Consider the following 17,116-nt stretch of genomic DNA (forward strand, 5'->3'; position numbering starts at 1 on the left):
TCTCAGCAACTTTCCAGCCGTCATTTTCCATGACTCGATTCCCCACCGTGAGTTCTGGGCCACAAACCAGTTGGCTTCCTCCCTCCCTGCTCCTGAGACAGAGAGCTGGCAGGAGGGGATGATCCGCCCCAATTCTCCCACCTCCTTTTCCCTCCTCCTCCTGTGGGCTGGGACACACCTACTCCAACTTTCTCAGCAGCCTCATCGGAGAGCGCCTTCCTGCTCCCTCTCTGCACCTCCCTCCTGAGCTTGTCAGCCCCGCGCTAGTGGAAGGGGCTCCGGCCCAGCGGCCCAGCCGGGGGCACCCTCCCCTACCTGAAGGGCACAGGTAAGAACTGCTGGAGGGTGGGAAGATGGGGGAGGGGGTGCCAAGCTAATCCATTCTTGTGCCTTGTCCCAGAGAAGGCGGGCTTTGGGGACTCTTGGAAAGCGGGGACAGAACCAGGGCATGGCTGAGGCAGGCATGGAGGGTTAGGGCAGGGACACCCGGGCCTTGTCTCACCTGAGTACACTGAATGAAGCCAGAGATGTAGCCAGCCTGAGCCTTGGGCCTGGGGATTTGGGGCTCAGCAAGGGATGGGCTAGGACTTTGATCCCATGGAGGAGCAAGGTCATATTTGCATGAATGGAAAATTGGACTCTTGTCCCTGGAAGGATGAAATGCCCTGCTTGGGCTTTCTGGGGATGAGCCTTCAGGGGGATGTGAGGGCCATTTTCCCTGTGGTTTGGGGGGAAGTGCTGGCACCAAAGGACAGAGAGGTGCTGGCTGCTCGTGTGGGTCCAGAGGGCCAGGCAGTGCCACCTGGTAGGAGGAGGAACAGCCGGAGGGAGAGTCAGATAAGCTGGCCAGCACTGGCTCTCCTGCGACTCTTTAGCGGCACCGAATTGGAACCTCAGCTTTCCTGGCTATAAAATGGGGGTGCTCGTGGTCTCCAAGAGCTGTGAAAAGCTGCCAGTCTTCCAGGCACCAGAGGTGACCCTGGGGTATGGTCAGGGGAGGGGAGCAGCTCTGCTCCCTGTCCTGGGGGACGCAGGGATCTGATGTGCATCTTCAGAAGCAGGGGAGCTGGAGCGCATGCAGCACTGGGCTGAGCCACCGGGCCAGAGTGCAGCAGCCGCTGGGGGGCAGGGGTGCTGCCTGCCCCAGAGTGGGGTCTGCTGAGGGCTCGGAAAGGCTGCCTCTGTCCCCAGGCACACTCCAGAGCTGACGCCTGGGCTCCGGAGTGGGCGCGGGTAGAGAAGCAGGCTCCGGACTCCAGTGTTTCTAGTTCCTGGGCTGGTTTTACAGATGGGGAGCGGAGCCCCGGGCAGGTCAGCAGCGCCCTCCCCGCAGGACGGTACTAACAGCTGTTATTCCGGCTGATATGCCCGGTGCTTTCTGCACCGGAGCCTGCGCCTGAGTGTGCCTTTGAAGGTTCTGAGTTTTCAAAACAGGCGAGGTGAAAGGAGAATTTCACTACTTGTGTCTCTGTGACTCACAGGCTCTGTGGCCTAGGACAACGAATGCCTCTTTGGACTGATTTCCCTGCTTATACAATAAAGGTGGTTGGATGATTAAGATCAGTCATTAATCGATTCACGCCGACAAGCCTGTTGGGTAGGCAAAACAGGAATGATTGCATTTTGCAGGCGAGGAACCCAGAGGGCAAAGCGTCCTGTGGTCAGTTAGCGGCAAGCCTGGGTTTCCCAGGAACACGGGTCACTGAAGCACAGGTTCCCCTTCTGGCAGCAAGGTGCTGAGTCCATGACGTCAGTCAGCCGGCAGGAGGGAAGCAGAGGGGCCCCCTCTTCCCTGAGCATCCCAGGGGAATAGCTGGAGGGAGTGAAGTTCTCCCTAGGATTCCTCGCTGGTTCCGTGACTCTCAGTGGCCCCCTCAAGGACTTGGGGAAGCAGACGCAAAGGGACACTGACATTGTCCATCGCTGCGAGTCAGCTGTGCCTGGGCTTCCTGTGCCCTCGAGGGGCCGCCAGGCTCCCTCCACGCCCGAGCTGCCCTGCACCTGGCCCCTGTGAGCGGGAACACTACCTCCGCTCCCTGCGCCCTCTTCTCTGAGTGCAGCTGAACTCACCTCGACCTGGAAATTCTCGGCCACAGGACAGGCCATGGCACCGGCTCCGCAGCCGGCCAGGTGGGGCCAGGCGGGGTCAGGTGGGACAGACTGGGAGGCAGGCGACAAGCCTGAGAGAAAGCCAGTGTGAGCTGGGGGCAATGAGGCTGCTACACGCAGGGACCTACCTGAACTCTCTACATGGGCCCTGCCTGTTGGATTTCTTCAGGACTGGACAGGCAGAGCCTCCGGAAGCTTCCCGTGCTGCCTGGGTCCCCGGCACAAGCTAAGCTAGCTCCGAACTTCCATACCACTATTTCTATGACTAGTGGTACTAATGCTTACAATGTTTACAATGCTTACTAATGTTTACAATGGGGGTCCCTAGACCGCCCCCCCGCCCCCGCACTGCACAAAGAAAAGTGTGGGTCCAAATCCTGCAGAGTGTTTGTTGTGTGACCTGGGCCACACATCTCTGAAGCTCAGCCTTCTCCTTTGAAAAATGGGGCTGGTAATAGTCCTTTTCTCTGAGAACTGATGTGAGAATCAGTTGAGGTGATGTATTGATGCCTGGGGCCTTATTTACTGTGTTCACGGTCCTCAACGGGGTCGTCTGTTATTCCTCTGGAAGAAAGATCACCCACAGCACCCCAAAGTACTCCTTCCTAAGATGACTCACAGTTGGCATTTTAGTTATTTGTATACTTTTTGTGTGGCATTGTCTCTCCTACTGAGTGCTGCTCACCGCCCTGGCGCTTGTGTCTAGCCCACGGCCTGGCACATACAAGAAGCTCACTGCGTATCTGCTGAGAGAATGAATGAATCTTCACTTCTAAGTCACACATGAGAACGGCCACTCAGAGGGACCAAGCATCAGCCCCACCCGATCACAGACAGGAGTCGGGAGGGGAAGGGGCCCTGGAGACGATCAAATCAGGCAGATGGAGAGGCTGGGGTCTCGCCAGGCAAGACCGATAACTTGACCGAGGTCACACAGCCGGTGAGGCGCAGGGCAGGACCACTAGCCAGACCTCCTCACTTTCCTCTGCCTCTGTCTGCCGAGCCCAGGTAATACGACCCCGTTTTCTCCATGGGTGGTCAGGCTTAGAGGCCAGTAAATTGCCCCCACAGACCCTGGAGGCAATTTGGGATCAACAACAAGCTCTAGCTGCCCTTCAGAGGACAGGGGACATTAATCAGACCCTTCGCCCGACACCCACCAACACAGATACGCACACACTCGCACACACGTGTGCCCACACCATGGCATACCACTGCCAGCGAGTCGGCAGGTGTCTGCCGCTGCACAACTGCAGGGGTCCTCGGGAGGTCCTTGAAATCTACTTTCTAGAATTATCGGCACCATTTTACAGGTGAAACCACAGATTTTGTATTACCTGCCTAAGTTCAATAGCCAGTTTGTGCTGGTGTCCTGGGTCGGTGTGTCATTTCTGGGAGCCATTCTGGGCGTGGGATTTCAGTGTTGGAAAGAAAAGCTGATTTCCGGAGCCTCTCTGTGCACCTGTCGCCAGGTTAGACTGTCTCACTTGTGCCTTCTCTTTCGAAGGCCATTTGTCACTGTCCTCTGTGTCTTCTTTCTGTTGTTGCTATTGCTGTTTTCAGTGTAGAGACAAATAGAGACTCAGAGAAGCTGAGCTACTTCCTGTCAGTCACACAGCTTCGGTTTTCTCACCGACACTCAGTTCCATGGACACCGAGTGAGCAGTCAACGACGCGTCGGGCCCCCAGACTTTATTCGCAGTTGGCTTGGAGGCAGGCCCGTGAGTGGATGGTTTAAATGCCTTGAGGTCAGTAGTAAAACAGACGCAAACTCAGGCTGGAGTGGGGCCCAGAAACCAGTTCCAGAGTCAATGAAGTCTTCTTGGAGGAACTGTCCCTGGCCACCAGTCTGGACAGCTGAATAAGGCTTCAGCGAGGAAAAGGCGACTCAGGGAGAGAGAGCAGCGTGAGCCAGGGCACGGAGGTTCAAAGAGAACAGCTGGGCGGGACCAGGTCGTTGAGGGCCCTGTGTGCCAGGCCAAGGGGTATGGCTTTTGTAAAAAACGTCATTTATATGCAATTTTTTTATTAATGGGAAATGATAGAAATACACGAATGCATGCAGAGTAGTATTTTTAAAACCCCATCACCCAGCTTCAACAATTAGGTTTCCTCTGTACCCCCACGGATCCTTGCTTCCCCAGATTATTTTGAAGCGTATCTCAGTATATAATTTTATCTGGAAATAGTTCCATGTTTATCTTTAAAACATAGGACTTCAGAAAACCATCATAGGAGCGTGGCTTGTATTGTGTAGATACCGGAGGACTGTGTTGAGAGAGTTTAAATCAAAGAGCACTTTGGCTGGGTGTGTGTGGCTGGGGGTGCCGCATGGATTTAAGGGGGGTCGGAGTAGAAGGTTAAGATGTGTTGTTTCCCCCTTGGCCAACTGCAGGGCCTGATACTCTAGCATTACTCATTGATTAGCAAATTATTTCCTAAAATCCATCTCTTCTGGAAAGAGGGGATGCCGTAAGCATTTTCCAGGTTGGAGCCTGCAGAGGAGAGAAGTCCCTCCCTGCCCCGCTTCCTGCTGAGTCTTTTTCCATTCCTGAGACTGGCGTGGCCCCCGAGAGGGAGGAGGCGACAGTGAGGTGGCTGCCCCTTGGCTGGGGGCAGGGAGCCCACCCTGGAGGGCTCTCCAGTTCCCGGCTCCCATTCAGCTCCAGCGCCCACAGTAGTTGGCCTCAGAGCAAGCACAGCAGGACTGAACATGCCAGCCACGGGGTAACGTCAGCGTGTGTGTGCGTGTCGGCCTGTATGCGCTCCCAGGTCCCAGGCCAGAGCTGCTTGCTGTCTCTTTTTGCAGCATCCCCTTCCCTCTGGGGTCCTTCCAACAGATGCAAGGTGAGATGCCACAAAATGCATCTTTTTAGACCTTTAGAAGTTTGGCCTTGGGAAGTAACAGAGCGTAATATTAGTAGGGCATCATGGTTGGGCACATGAGCTCTGTCCCGACTGCCACTTCCTGCCTCTGCGACCTTGGGCACATCGTTTTCTGCTCCCCGGAGGGTGTAGGGGTGCCGCATGCTCCCTGCCTCACGGGGCTGCCCTGCATCAACACACGGAAGGCTCTTAGCACAGTAACCACTCCACGGTAAGAGCTCACTGAAAGTTAGCTGCTTTGTAGACTTGGGGGCTCCTGAAATCGTAGGAATTGACTCAGAGAACCATAGCATCTTGGCAGATTTAAATCCTAGAATCTCAAACTTCTGGAAGTGAAACATTAGAAGAACCCCATTTGATCCCTAGCATAGTGCTCTACTCTGTGCAAAGATTCCTCGTACAGTGTCTCTGACAGGCATCAGCCTGATTTTGTTTTGTTTTGTTTTTTCATTTTGTAAATATTTGAAACCAGATTGCATCAATTTAACTTACAGCTTGATGAAGTTTTACCAAGTGAATGCAAACACTGGCTAACCAGCAACCAGAGAGAAAAGCAGACATCACCAGTCCCCCAAGGCCCCCGCTTCTGGCAGCCTTTGCCAGTCACGACCCCCACCCCAAGTGCAGCTGAATGCCTGTCCCAGAACTACCCAGCCAGCCGGGCTCTTCTCGAATCCCTCTTGGGGGGTGTGTACCATCATTAGGAGAACCCTAATTATAAAAGAGGCTCAGTGAGTTAATTTGGAAGTTGCTAAATTAATCTTCACCTTGAAATTGCTTTGTTTTCACTGTTATATTTTAGGGGGAGTGTCATTTAGAGCTGAGCTTCCCAAATGCCCAGAAGTGTTACTAAAAAATACAGAGTTTTCAGCCCTATCCCAGGTCTACAAAAGGAAAATGTGAGGGCTGGGTGGAGTCAGGGAACCTGTCGTTCTGCAAGCTCCACGGGAACTCCAGGGGAGGTCCAGCTGGGTCTGAGGACGACTGGACGAGCGGTTCAGAGCTCAGACTCAGTTCAGACAGACTGCTTGTTCCAACCCACGCTCCACACTTCCTGGCCATTGACTCTGGACAGGGCATTTGGACTGTCTGACCCTCAGTTTTTTCATCTGTAAAGTGGGGATGAGATAATAGTTTCCACTTCCTTGGGTCCATCCCCAGGGAAAGCACTCACTAAGTGACAGCATGGCCGTTACTGGGAACAGCCCATCTGTGGCACAGCCCAGGAGTGTGGGGTTCGAGGTCAGAGCCCCAGCTGGGCCACTTGCCGGCAGGATGACCTTCGACAAGTCTTTTGACCCCACCCCTCTCTGGGTCTCCACTTCCCCATGCTCCCCTTAGAGGGTCTTGGAGGGAATCAAACCAGAAAATGAACCAGAAAACTGCTCTCGGGACAGAAACACGTTGCAGGAAGTGACCCCCAAAGAGCTCGAACTCAGCTGGACCTGGGAACGTAGTGGACAGTGGGCTTGCCGCCGTGCTCGAGGCTCTGCAGAGGGCGGCCGGGTCGGGGTGGGGAAGGGGAACTGCTGAGCCTCCGGTATCCCGCAGCCCTGGTGTGCCCTGGCGCGCCTCCCACGCTTCTTGGGTTTTGAGAACTGTCTCCTTCCTGGTTCCCGGGGCGGGAGGAGTCCAAGATCCCACAGCTCTGAAATCCTGTGCGAGTCGCCAGATACTTTTATTATTGAAATGCCTTCCCTCCCATTATAAGTCCTCTTTGAAGTCCTTTACTCAAATGTTTAGGGAACTTTTAAATAAAGTATAATATCCACACAGAAAAGTGCACAAATCCTAAGTGTACAGCCCAATGACCTTTCCAAAAAAACGAACCAGCTCCCAGATAAGGAAACAGCACTTACCACCGCTCTGTAAACGCCTTTGTCATCACCCTCCGGTCCCCCACCCCCCGCCCCGCCCCGCCCCGCCCAGAAGAACTGTATTCTAATCTAATCCATGGGTTGTGCCTGTTTTTAAACCGCATCCTGTTGAAATAGCACAGTATGTATTCTTTCGTATGTGGCTGCTTTCGCCCCACATTGCATGTGTGGGGCTCATCTGCATGGATGCCCAGAGCAACACTTCATTTTCTTTGCTGTGTAGTACTCCACTGTACGACCATACCACACGTCGCTTACCCACCTGCTCTCGGTGGGCATCCGGGTTGTTCCCAGTGGGGGGCCCTGAGAAGTAGTGCTGCTCTGGACGTTCTCGTGTGAATCTTGGTGAGTGCAGGGTGCACACACGTCCGTCCGTTGGGTATGTACCTGGGAGTGGGATTGCTGGGTCACGCACGAGGTATGTGGAGGTTCAGTTCTATTCACTGCAAACAGAGCATGGTTGAGTCTCCTGTGGGGCCAAGTCTCTCTCTGGGAGACAGACAGACCCGTCTGCAGGAAGATAAACTGTCGCCTCTGGGGTTTGCGATGCCGATGAACAGGGAGATTGGCAGACTCGGAGGCTTCCAGGTGAAAGTCAGGTGCAAGAATCGGATCTGGTGCTTTCCCCCTCTGGTTTCTTGTACTTGACTGGAGAGATAACCTCGCGTCCGCTTTGCCTGAGGGTTAGTGTTCCCCTGAGAGCGGTCAGGAGACCACCTACAGGAAAAAAACGTGCACCACGAACCCACGGCAGCCCTACTAAATCGTAAATCGGGCTTCTCGAGGATGAAGCTGTGATCATTAACACTGCCATTTGAGAAACACGTCTCTAGCTTAAAAACGTCATGAAAATTGTGGTCTGTTTCCTAACTTCCCACCCCCTCTCCACCGGGGCCTAGGAGAGGGCCGCCTATGGGATGTCAGCTTTGAAATAAGGCATGACAAAACGCAAGATTGTGAAGAGAGAGATTCCCTCTTCCAGCAGGTCCCAAACACCAGTCGCACCAAACTCACCCCCAGGAGCTTGTTAAATGTCTATCCCTGAGCCCCACCCCTAAAGATTTTGATTCAGTAGATCTGCGGTGGGGCTGGAAATATGTCTTCTTAACCCCCACCCCCTTAGGGGGTTCCCAATGGTGGGAACCGCTGGTTCAGGTCAGTGGCCAGCCCTGTTGGTGAGAACACAGCCTGGCTGAGTTCTGCGCCTACGGCTGGGTGGAGCACAGAGTTACCATGGGTAAGAAGACTGGTGTGCACAGAGCCCAGGGGGCTTAAATGTGTGTGGACAGAACCCAGAGGGTTTAAATGTGGAACCTGGGTCTCCCTGGAGCCCACCACTGGAGGTTCATTTGCATCTCATTAGTATGCACTCTGATGCTCCCAAATCATCCCTAACCCCTCTAGTGCCTCTGGCCCTCAGTCAGGCTGGGCCTGCAAACTGCAAGACCGGGTGCCTCAGATGGCGGATCGGCCTGTCTTGCCCCACTGTTGGAAGCCGCTCCTCACCTGCCCGGGCCTGCCTGCCTGCCTGCCTGCCTGCTGGCTTTGAGACCCTACACTGTTCTGCTCAGAGAGGATTGGCCTTGGACGGGAAAATAGTGCAGCTGGACTAGGCCAGGACAGCGGGATGGGACTGAGAGGGAGAACTGGATAAGAAGCCTTTGCTGAGAATCTGTGTTTGCTGATGTTCGAGGATCCATCACTGTATGATCCTGGCGTGGGGGAGGGATCCTACAGCCCTCCCTCTTCTCAAGTGCCCTTTCTAACCTGAGGGCACAGGGAGGCAGGCCAGGGAACTGTTAGACACATGGGTGATCTGAGTTTTAACCCTGGCTTGGCCATATACTAGCTTTGTGAACTTGGAGGTTAGGTAACCTTTCTGAGTCGCATTTATCCCCATCTGCAAAATGAGGATAATTATAGGGTTGCTGTAAAGGAGCTTAAAAGCGACAATGCACGCCACGGGCCTACCACAGGCCCTGGCACATAGTAAATGTTCAATAAACGTCAGCTGTGATGTGTGTCTGTGCCTCTGTAAGCACTTCACAGTCCCCAAACCTCGCCATCGTCAGGGCAGCATTTGACAATAGATCAGTGGAGGATTATTCAGTAGGATAGGAGAGCAGGGACTAGCCTTAATTCCCAGAGGGACAAGTGGAAGCCCCATAAAAAGAGGACATGTGTACACCACAACAGTCACCATGTGAGGGCTCATGTGCTCGGCCTTATGCCGACTGTTCATCTTCACTGATCCTCACAGCAGCCTGATGATTACCTTCCTCAGTTTATATACAAAGAGACTGAGGCTTGGTCAGGTTCTATGATTTGCTCAAGGTCAAGCCCAGCAATGGGCCAAAGAAGGACTCAGAGCAGGCTGCCTTACTCCGGAGCCTGAGCAGGTGGCCTCGGTGTTATGTGGCCCTAACTGTAACCTCCTCAGCCCCAGGGTGCCCGGGCCAGATGCAGACCAGGCTGGGAGTGGCCATGGGTGGCTGATAGTCTCATGCGCAAGCAACTAGCAGAGGCTTTGGTCCCAAAGGCAGCTAAGGGGAACAGGGTTCGCCTCCCTGGTGCCCAAGGGCCAGCTAGCTCCCTGGAAAGCAAGGATGTTTTGTCCTGGACAGAGAGGGGGCTATACTGAATGGCCTCATTTTACAGATCGCGTAAGAGGAGGCCCAGAGCGGTCACCTGAGGGGCAGTACAAAAGAGCTCAGGAAACCCACGTCATCGTAGGGTGTGCGTGACATGTCTCTATCTCCTGCTTTCCTGCCCATCCTCTTCTCCTGGCTTCGTGCCCACCTGCCACCCCTCACACTCAGAATGAGATCATATCTGTGACCTCTCTGCACCCACAGGGTAACAGGAATAGCAATTATGGTCTTAATGCTGCATAAGCTATGGCTTGAGCTTTACTACAAATCGTTGCAAGGAGAGAGGGAACGTCACAAACACCACAGGGGTGTGTGTGCACAGGTGTGTCTGCATAGAGGGAGCTCCTGCCAGGGGCCGCTGGGGCATGGGCGGCGGTCCGTACTCGTGCAGAGAATAGCTCCCTCATCCCACGCGTATTTCTGAACACATATTGTAATAGTTGATAACGTTACTATAATTATTACAATAGTAATAGTAGTATCTAATGCTGGTGATAACATTAACTACTTTCTGTGTTCCTGGCACCTATGCTAAATGCTTTCCATGCATAAACTCACTAAGTCCCCCAGTGAACTGAGCACTGTTAGCCCCTTGTCACAAATGGGGAAACTGAGGCTAAGACAGAGGAAGCAAAGCCCCTACACAACACAGAGACAAGATTGAGGGCAGGTCTGACCCTGAAGCCTGACTCCTCCCCACCCCCCTGGCTACTGAGTAGAAGGACCATGGAATCGTGGGATCCTGAGGAGCCCACAGCCTGGGAGAGAAGCTGGGGCAGGGGAAGCGATTTGGCTAGTGCAAAGCACCCAGGACGGGAGGTCTGGGTTCCAGTTCTAGTGATTCGAGGATTTCACATCCAGTGCCACAGCCCTCTCTCCTCTGTCCCCTGTGCAGCCACCATGCAGACCCCGCCATGGGGCCCACCCCACTACCAGTCTCTTCTTTGGCCTCCTGACAGGCCCTGGGCCACCTCCCCAACATCCTGCCCCAGGGCCTTTACACTGCCTATGCCTAGTTCTTCTACCTGGAAGGAACTCTTCCTCAAGATGGCTTTGTGGCCCTTTCCCTGCTCACATGTCACCTTGTCATGTAGGAATTCCCCACATGTCACTCTTTAACCTTGTACTTGCCTTGTAATCAGGCCGCTTGCATGATTTTTCCGCATAGCACTTTTCGCACCTGATAAAGTGTGTATTTTTTATTCTCTCTCTGCCACTAGAATACAATCCCCACAAGCAGTGGCCTCTTCTGTCTCGTTCTCTGTTCTAGAATGCCTGTCACAGGGTGAGCCCCCACTAAAACGGGATTAAATAAACTGATGAATGACTTTGGCAGAGCAGACCCAATGACAAAAGACTTCTCATCATCTTCTACTTCATCCCTTTTCTTTCCCAAAGCCCAGGCTCCTGGAAGCTTTTTGTTTCCTTCAAATGTCCACCACCCAGAGTCACATTATGGCTTTCAAGGGCCCTGGGCATTTTATCTTTTGCAGGTCCCTTCCTCCATCAAAAAATATTAGAAATGTTTTTTGGCAACATTGGTATAAATATGAATATATTATTATATATGAAAACATTTCCTTCAGCTGAAATGTTTGTCTTCTTTCTTCTGAATTTAAGAGAAATTTGGATGGGTCCCTGAAAGTACTGTGGGCCCTGAGTGTGCCCCTGAGCCTACCGGGTGGGTGGACTTAGAGTCCCCCTCCAACCCCACGCATCCTTGGTTTCTCTGCCATGCTGTCCAGAGCCAAGCTGGCCAATACGGTGACCACTAGTCACACGTGACTCTGTGAATTAAAGTTAACTAAGATTACAAACTCACTTGTTCAGTCGCACCAGCCACGTATCCAGTACTCGACAGCCACAGTGGCCAGTGGTTCCCACCTGCACAGCTCAGTTATAGGACGTTTCCATCGCCGTGGAAGGTTCTGCTGGAGAGCACTGCTCTAGGGAATCCGCTCCAGCGACTCCAGCCTCCCGAGGCTCTCTTCCTGGAGTGCGGGTTCCTATTCTGGGACGGCACTTACACCCGCCGCCTACTGGGTGGGTGAGCCTGGGCAGAGCTTCAGATCATTGGCGCCTCGGCTTCTCATTTACAAAATGAGAATAACTACAGGTGTCGTACTGCGGTGAGGCTGGTCCAGTGACTGACCCGTACCGAGTGTGTTCCAGTCCTGGGCTTTCGCCATGCATCGGTGCATTCGGCCTTCTGAACAACTCCACGAGAGAGCTGTTTGAGACTCTGTCGTTTCCCGGGACCAGAGAAGTTAAACAGCTGCCCACGGTCGCACGGCTGGTGAGTGATAGATAGAGTTGGGGTTTGAAGCAAGGTCTGCCTGACTCAGAGCCCACTTTTTTCCTATTAATTCTAACTAGTACTGTGCTTCCTGCCCGATGACCAAGTGAGGTAACGTATGAAGACGTTCTTTGAAAACTTATAGGTTACTGTACAGACATAGGACAGTATAATTTTTGTCACATGTAATAGAGTACTGGTAAAGAAGGGGACCCCTAGTCCCAGCTCCCTTCCACCCATGCTCTAGGTGAAAAGACTTCCTTTTCAGCCATTTCTTTTCCTTCTAATCCCAGGCTCGTGCACGCCTGGCTTCTACAGACAGCTCTGCCAAGACAGCCTCAGTCTGCAGGTGCTGTGGCTGCCATTTGCCAGGCCATTATTGGGCTAATAAGGTGTTATTCTGCGTCTCTCCTCCCTGTGCGTTCGCCTATCATATGATCTGTCTTCCCTGCAGCCCTGGGAAGTAGGTAGGAGTAGCTATTATTACCTGCACTTCCCAGACAAGGAAACTGAGGCTCACAGGAGGTTCTGTGGGCTTGCCAAGGTCACACGGTGCATCAAGGGCTCAAGCCACTGGCCCTTTGCCGGCCCACATTCATTTCTTTGACTTGTTTTGTTACACGAGAACCTAGCAGTGGCTGCTGCCTACACACCAGCAAAGGACTCCAGTGCTCATCCAAGGCTCTCGGAAGCGAACCCAGCCTTCCTACCCACACTGAGCTCCAGTCGGCCTAAACCAACAGAGCTGGCATTCAAACCCAGTCCACACCAGAGTGGGAGTCTTCAGTGGGAGCCCCTCCCTTTGGATCTGATGTCAGATTACTCTTTCCCTCATGCAGTTCTGTTCTAGTCCTGCTTCTTCTCAAAAACCTTCAATGACTCCCTGCTTCTAAGGGGGAAATTTATTTCAGTAGCTAAAGACTTCCCATCTAACAGCTACCTGGAATGTCACCATTGTTTCACTTGTGATTTTAATTCTGGTTCAAAGGTGCAATCCCTCCTAATCCCTGGCCACCACACTACCACCTTTAAGCTTTTGTGACAAACAGAATACATTCCGGGTTCCTTCTCGAGAGGCACGACAGCCGGCCCCGACACTGGGTGCCTGGCGCGGACGCAGCGGCAGGGAGGAGAGTGGGGCCAGAACACACATACTGAGGTCCCCAAGTCCACGGTCATTTTCCCTTTAGATTTTGGGGGGAGGGTGGACATTCTCCAGTCCGGAGGAATGACTCCAGCTCTCTTTTGTGAAAGGCTCTGCAAACTTAAAGAAATATCTTACGTTATTGCTTCTCCCCAGAGCACGCAGGTTTAGGAACTCTGGCTGTCTGTGTCAGTTCAGCCACCACCTTCCTGGGTGGCCTCGGGTGTGCCATTCCCATCTCAGTCTCCCTTGTTTTAGGGGAGTAAAAGGGCACGTGTGCGTCCTGGGAGTATCACGTGGGTTATTAGTCAACACCTGCGTCATGCCCAAGGAAGGGGCAGTGTGGGGCCGAGCGGGAGAACGTCTTCGCCGGCCTGTGCCTGGGTACTCCTGCAAGTGACTGGGAGGAATTTCACCCTGGGGACCAAAGCCTAGCATTTTGAATGAATCTGGTAGGAGCTTCTTCGGTGTGAAGTTCGATTTGGCTTTGAACCCCTCCAAGCACCTGTGGTTCCGCGTGGGAGGGACAGAACTGGTCAGAGCCACAGACGTCTAGAACTGAAATGCCGAGTCACCGCGCAGGGGCCCACCGTCAAAAACGCAGATCACAGAGCTCTAGAATCACACACAGCACACAGAGCCACGGGTCTCAGAGCTTTTTAACGACAGCAGCACACAGACTGTTAGAAGAGCAGAACCCCACTTCTCGGGTTGCGGGCAGGGGGTGGGGTGCTCTTAGAGGCCTTCTAGCCCAGTTTTTTCACCTGTGCTTCCCAGGGGATAAGGGACAAGCCCGGGCCAGGGTCCTAGGCCTCCAACCCTGCTTCTAGTAGTGCCGTTCTGCTTTGATCTCTTTATGGATTGCGCTTCTAGGTGTGATTTCATGAGGGAAAAAGAGGTTCTGCCCCTGAAGGCAACAGAGGGGTTTGAAGTCACTGATCCATCCCAGCCCCTTCCTCCGACATACACACGTCACTACAGATGAGGAAAGAGGTCCACAGGGCTTCGGTGACAGCTTTGACCAAGGCCACACAAGGAAGAGCGACTTTAGATCTAGGTCTCCCAAAAGCCAGGTCAGCTCACTACTCTGACGATTGAACAAGCGTTGGTGAGTGCGCAACCCCGATGCACAGGCACAGGAAGTCCCTTCGCTGCCTTAGAGGGCTCATTCGGGGACTCTAGGCTCACACAGGCCAAAGACCTGCACCTGCATAAGTTCGAAGGGGCTTTAGAGCTCTACTCATCTCCCCCAAGGGCAAATGTCCCCCTAGAGTAGCACATCCTTCACAGGTGGCCACCTAGACCATGCTTAGATGCTCCTGGTGACGGGGAACTCTCTGTAGTGAGAGGACGTGCACTTGAGATCACCAACCAAGAAAACAGGAAAGGTCTCAGAGCACTGCGTCTCCCAGCTCTGCACAGACTGTTACCATTGACTTGGGTTAAAACATGGATGTGACAACCGCCAGCTGGAACACCAGGATCTGGAGACACTGGAGCGGTGGGCTGAAACACATGGTGAAATTATCCGCGGTCTCACTGAAGTCCTACAGCGGTTAGTCCCAGAAAGTCGGCCTGCACAGGAACGGTGAGAACACATCTGAGAGTCTTCATTATCCTCACTCTCAAGAGTCCATAGTATGAGTCAGCAGCTAGAAAGCAACAGTACTTGGTATTTGTTGAAAACTGGGTGCGAACTGTGTTCGCATTTGTATCCATTGACTCATTGCATTATCAAAATGGTAGTCTGAAGTAGGGAAATTGAGGATCAGAGAAGGTAAGCCATTTGCGCAAGGTCACACAGCCAGACCCGCTTTCTAACATCTTCCCATCTCTGTGAAACGGGGTTGGGAGTGACAAGGAAGCAGAGTTGGAAGCATAGGCACCCTAATGAGTCTATTCATGACCTCCCACACCCGTGCTGGCTCACACAAGGGCACGTACAAGCCTCACCGCTACCAGTTTATTCACTCACATCGTATTCATCCTGTCAAGGAGGCACGCACAACTACTGTGCCCGCACGATTATTCAGAACTTGCCTCCTAAGCGTGTGTGTGTGTGTGTGCCCTCTTGCAAACGTGCACATTCACCCACATGCCGATCTCTCCCCAGGCCTGGGGAGCCGAGAGCGTGAGGCCCCACCCCAGGCAAGCGCCTGCTCGCAGCTTCCCAGAACAGCCTGTGGCTGGGCCAGCAAGCTTAGACTCGACCGGAGACCAGTGGCTTCCTGCTGCGCCAGGGTGCAGGCTGGTCCTTATCAGGGGACACCGCTCTCACCCCAACCTGAGGCTTTGGTTCTGCCTTGCCTTTGAAAACTAACAATAACTAATATTTATGAGTGCTTTTCTATGGGCCAGGCACTGTGCTTAGCACATTGATGTGCACAATCTTTTTTTTTTTTTGCCTCTTTTTAAATTTTTTCAATTTGAAATGTATTTTTATTTGTTTCTCTTTTTCAAATTGTTGTCCAAGTACATTTGCCTCCATCCCCCCCGACCACCACTCCCACCCACCCCAGCCATCCCCACCTCCCACCCTCGATCCCTCCCCCCTTTGGCTTTGTCCATGTGTCCTTTATGCTTGTTCCTTGATGATCCTTCCCCTTTCCCCCATTATTCCCTCCCCTCCCCTCTGGTTACTGTCAGTTTGTTCTTTATTTCACTGTCTCTGATTACATTTTGCTTGCTTGTTTGTTTTGTTGATTAGGTTCCACTTATAGGTGAGATCAATGTGCAGGATCTTATCCAGTCATCACAAAACCCCTAGAAAGCAGTGCTCTTACTAGCCTCATCTTACCGATGAAAAAATGAAGGTTCAGAGATGTTGAGTGACTCACCCAGTGTGACAGAGTTAGCAAGTAGTGGAGCTGGGGCTTGAACCCCAACAGCTGGATTCATGTGGCCGCAGCTTCTCTTTCTGGCAGCACAGTTGGGAGGAAAGAACCTGGCTTTGGGTCTTACCATGTGACCTTGGGCAAGTCCCCTTCTTTCTTTAAGGCTATTTTCTAGCTTCAAAAAGTAGGGGACAAACACTAAAGTTTCTTTCAGCTTTCATTCTGCCACTACTTTTCCCCAGTCCAGATGCTTCCCTTTTTCAACTAGTGTTTATGTGCCAGGCACTGATCTAGGCGCTAGGGGCTCACTCATGAATGAGAGACACCAAGCACCTGTCTTCAGAGAGCCTTGCACTAAACACTGGGTTTAGTGCAAGAGATAGTCATTAAATAAATAAATGGGAACATACTGTGTGGTGACAATTGCTATGGAGAAAATGGAGTGATGCGATAAAGAAGGGTTAGGAAAACTGGATGACAAGAAGGAGCCAGCCGTGTGAGAATCTTAAGCGGAGGGAAACAGCAAGTGCAAAGGCCCTGTGGCAGATCCCCGTTCGGTGTGTTTGCAGAGAAGAAAGGAGCCCTGCATCTGCAGCTTGCTGAACAATGGGGAGGGTGCTGGGAGTTATCATTGGAGAAGCAGGCAGGGCCCAGGTGGCATGGGGCCTTCCTGGATGTGGTAAGGAGCTTGGATTTTAATTTAAATGCTATAGGAAGCTGCCCAGCTGGGTGGCTCAGTTGGTTGAAGCATCGTTCCGTACACTAAAAGGTTGCGGGTTTAATCCCCAGTCAGGGCACATATCTAGGTTGCGGGTTCAATCTCTGATTGAGGCATGTACAGGAAGCAACAGATCGATGTTTCTCTCACATCAATGTCTCTCTCTCTCTCTCCATTCTTCTCTCTCTAAAATCAATAAACATATCCTCAAGTGAAGATTAAAATAATAATAATAATAATAAATGCTATGGGAAGCCACTGGAAAATTTTAAGCAGGAAAGTGATACAAACTGACTTATGTTTTCTAAGGTGTTTCTAAATAGAGGTCCCAGGTGGTGGGCTGGAAGGGTATCTCAGGGAGCCCAGCATGCCTCCGCACCCTGCAAACCTGTTCACTAGCCTGGACCTGGAGCCAGGAAACAAATGTCAAGACACAGGTCCCCCCTCCGCAAACTAGTGCCCAGGTCTGCAGGTCCCACAGCTTGAATACATCCATGAGCACCAAACCGCCCCCCCGAAAGGTGCATTCTCTTTGCATGTGATCCCCCTCCAGGGAGACTCCACCCCTGCTCTGTTCCCTCCAGTCCATCTGAACGGCTCC

At 52.6% G+C, this 17,116-nt stretch overlaps 1 protein-coding gene across 1 annotated transcript in view; it reads left to right on the forward strand.

Moving 5' to 3' along the window:
- The first annotated feature begins 205 nt into the window (after positions 1-205).
- FAT2 (FAT atypical cadherin 2) overlaps positions 206-17,116 on the forward strand; it is a 70,962-nt gene continuing 54,051 nt past the window's right edge. The window contains exon 1 of the mRNA XM_045820185.1: positions 206-328. The gene's annotated coding sequence lies outside the window, so the exon portion shown is untranslated. The remainder of the gene's footprint in view (positions 329-17,116) is intronic.

The sequence above is a fragment of the Phyllostomus hastatus genome, unplaced genomic scaffold (genome assembly GCF_019186645.2).
Source record: "Phyllostomus hastatus isolate PE091 unplaced genomic scaffold, TTU_PhHast_1.1 phas_contig_150, whole genome shotgun sequence".
NCBI classification, from domain to species: Eukaryota; Metazoa; Chordata; class Mammalia; order Chiroptera; family Phyllostomidae; genus Phyllostomus; species Phyllostomus hastatus.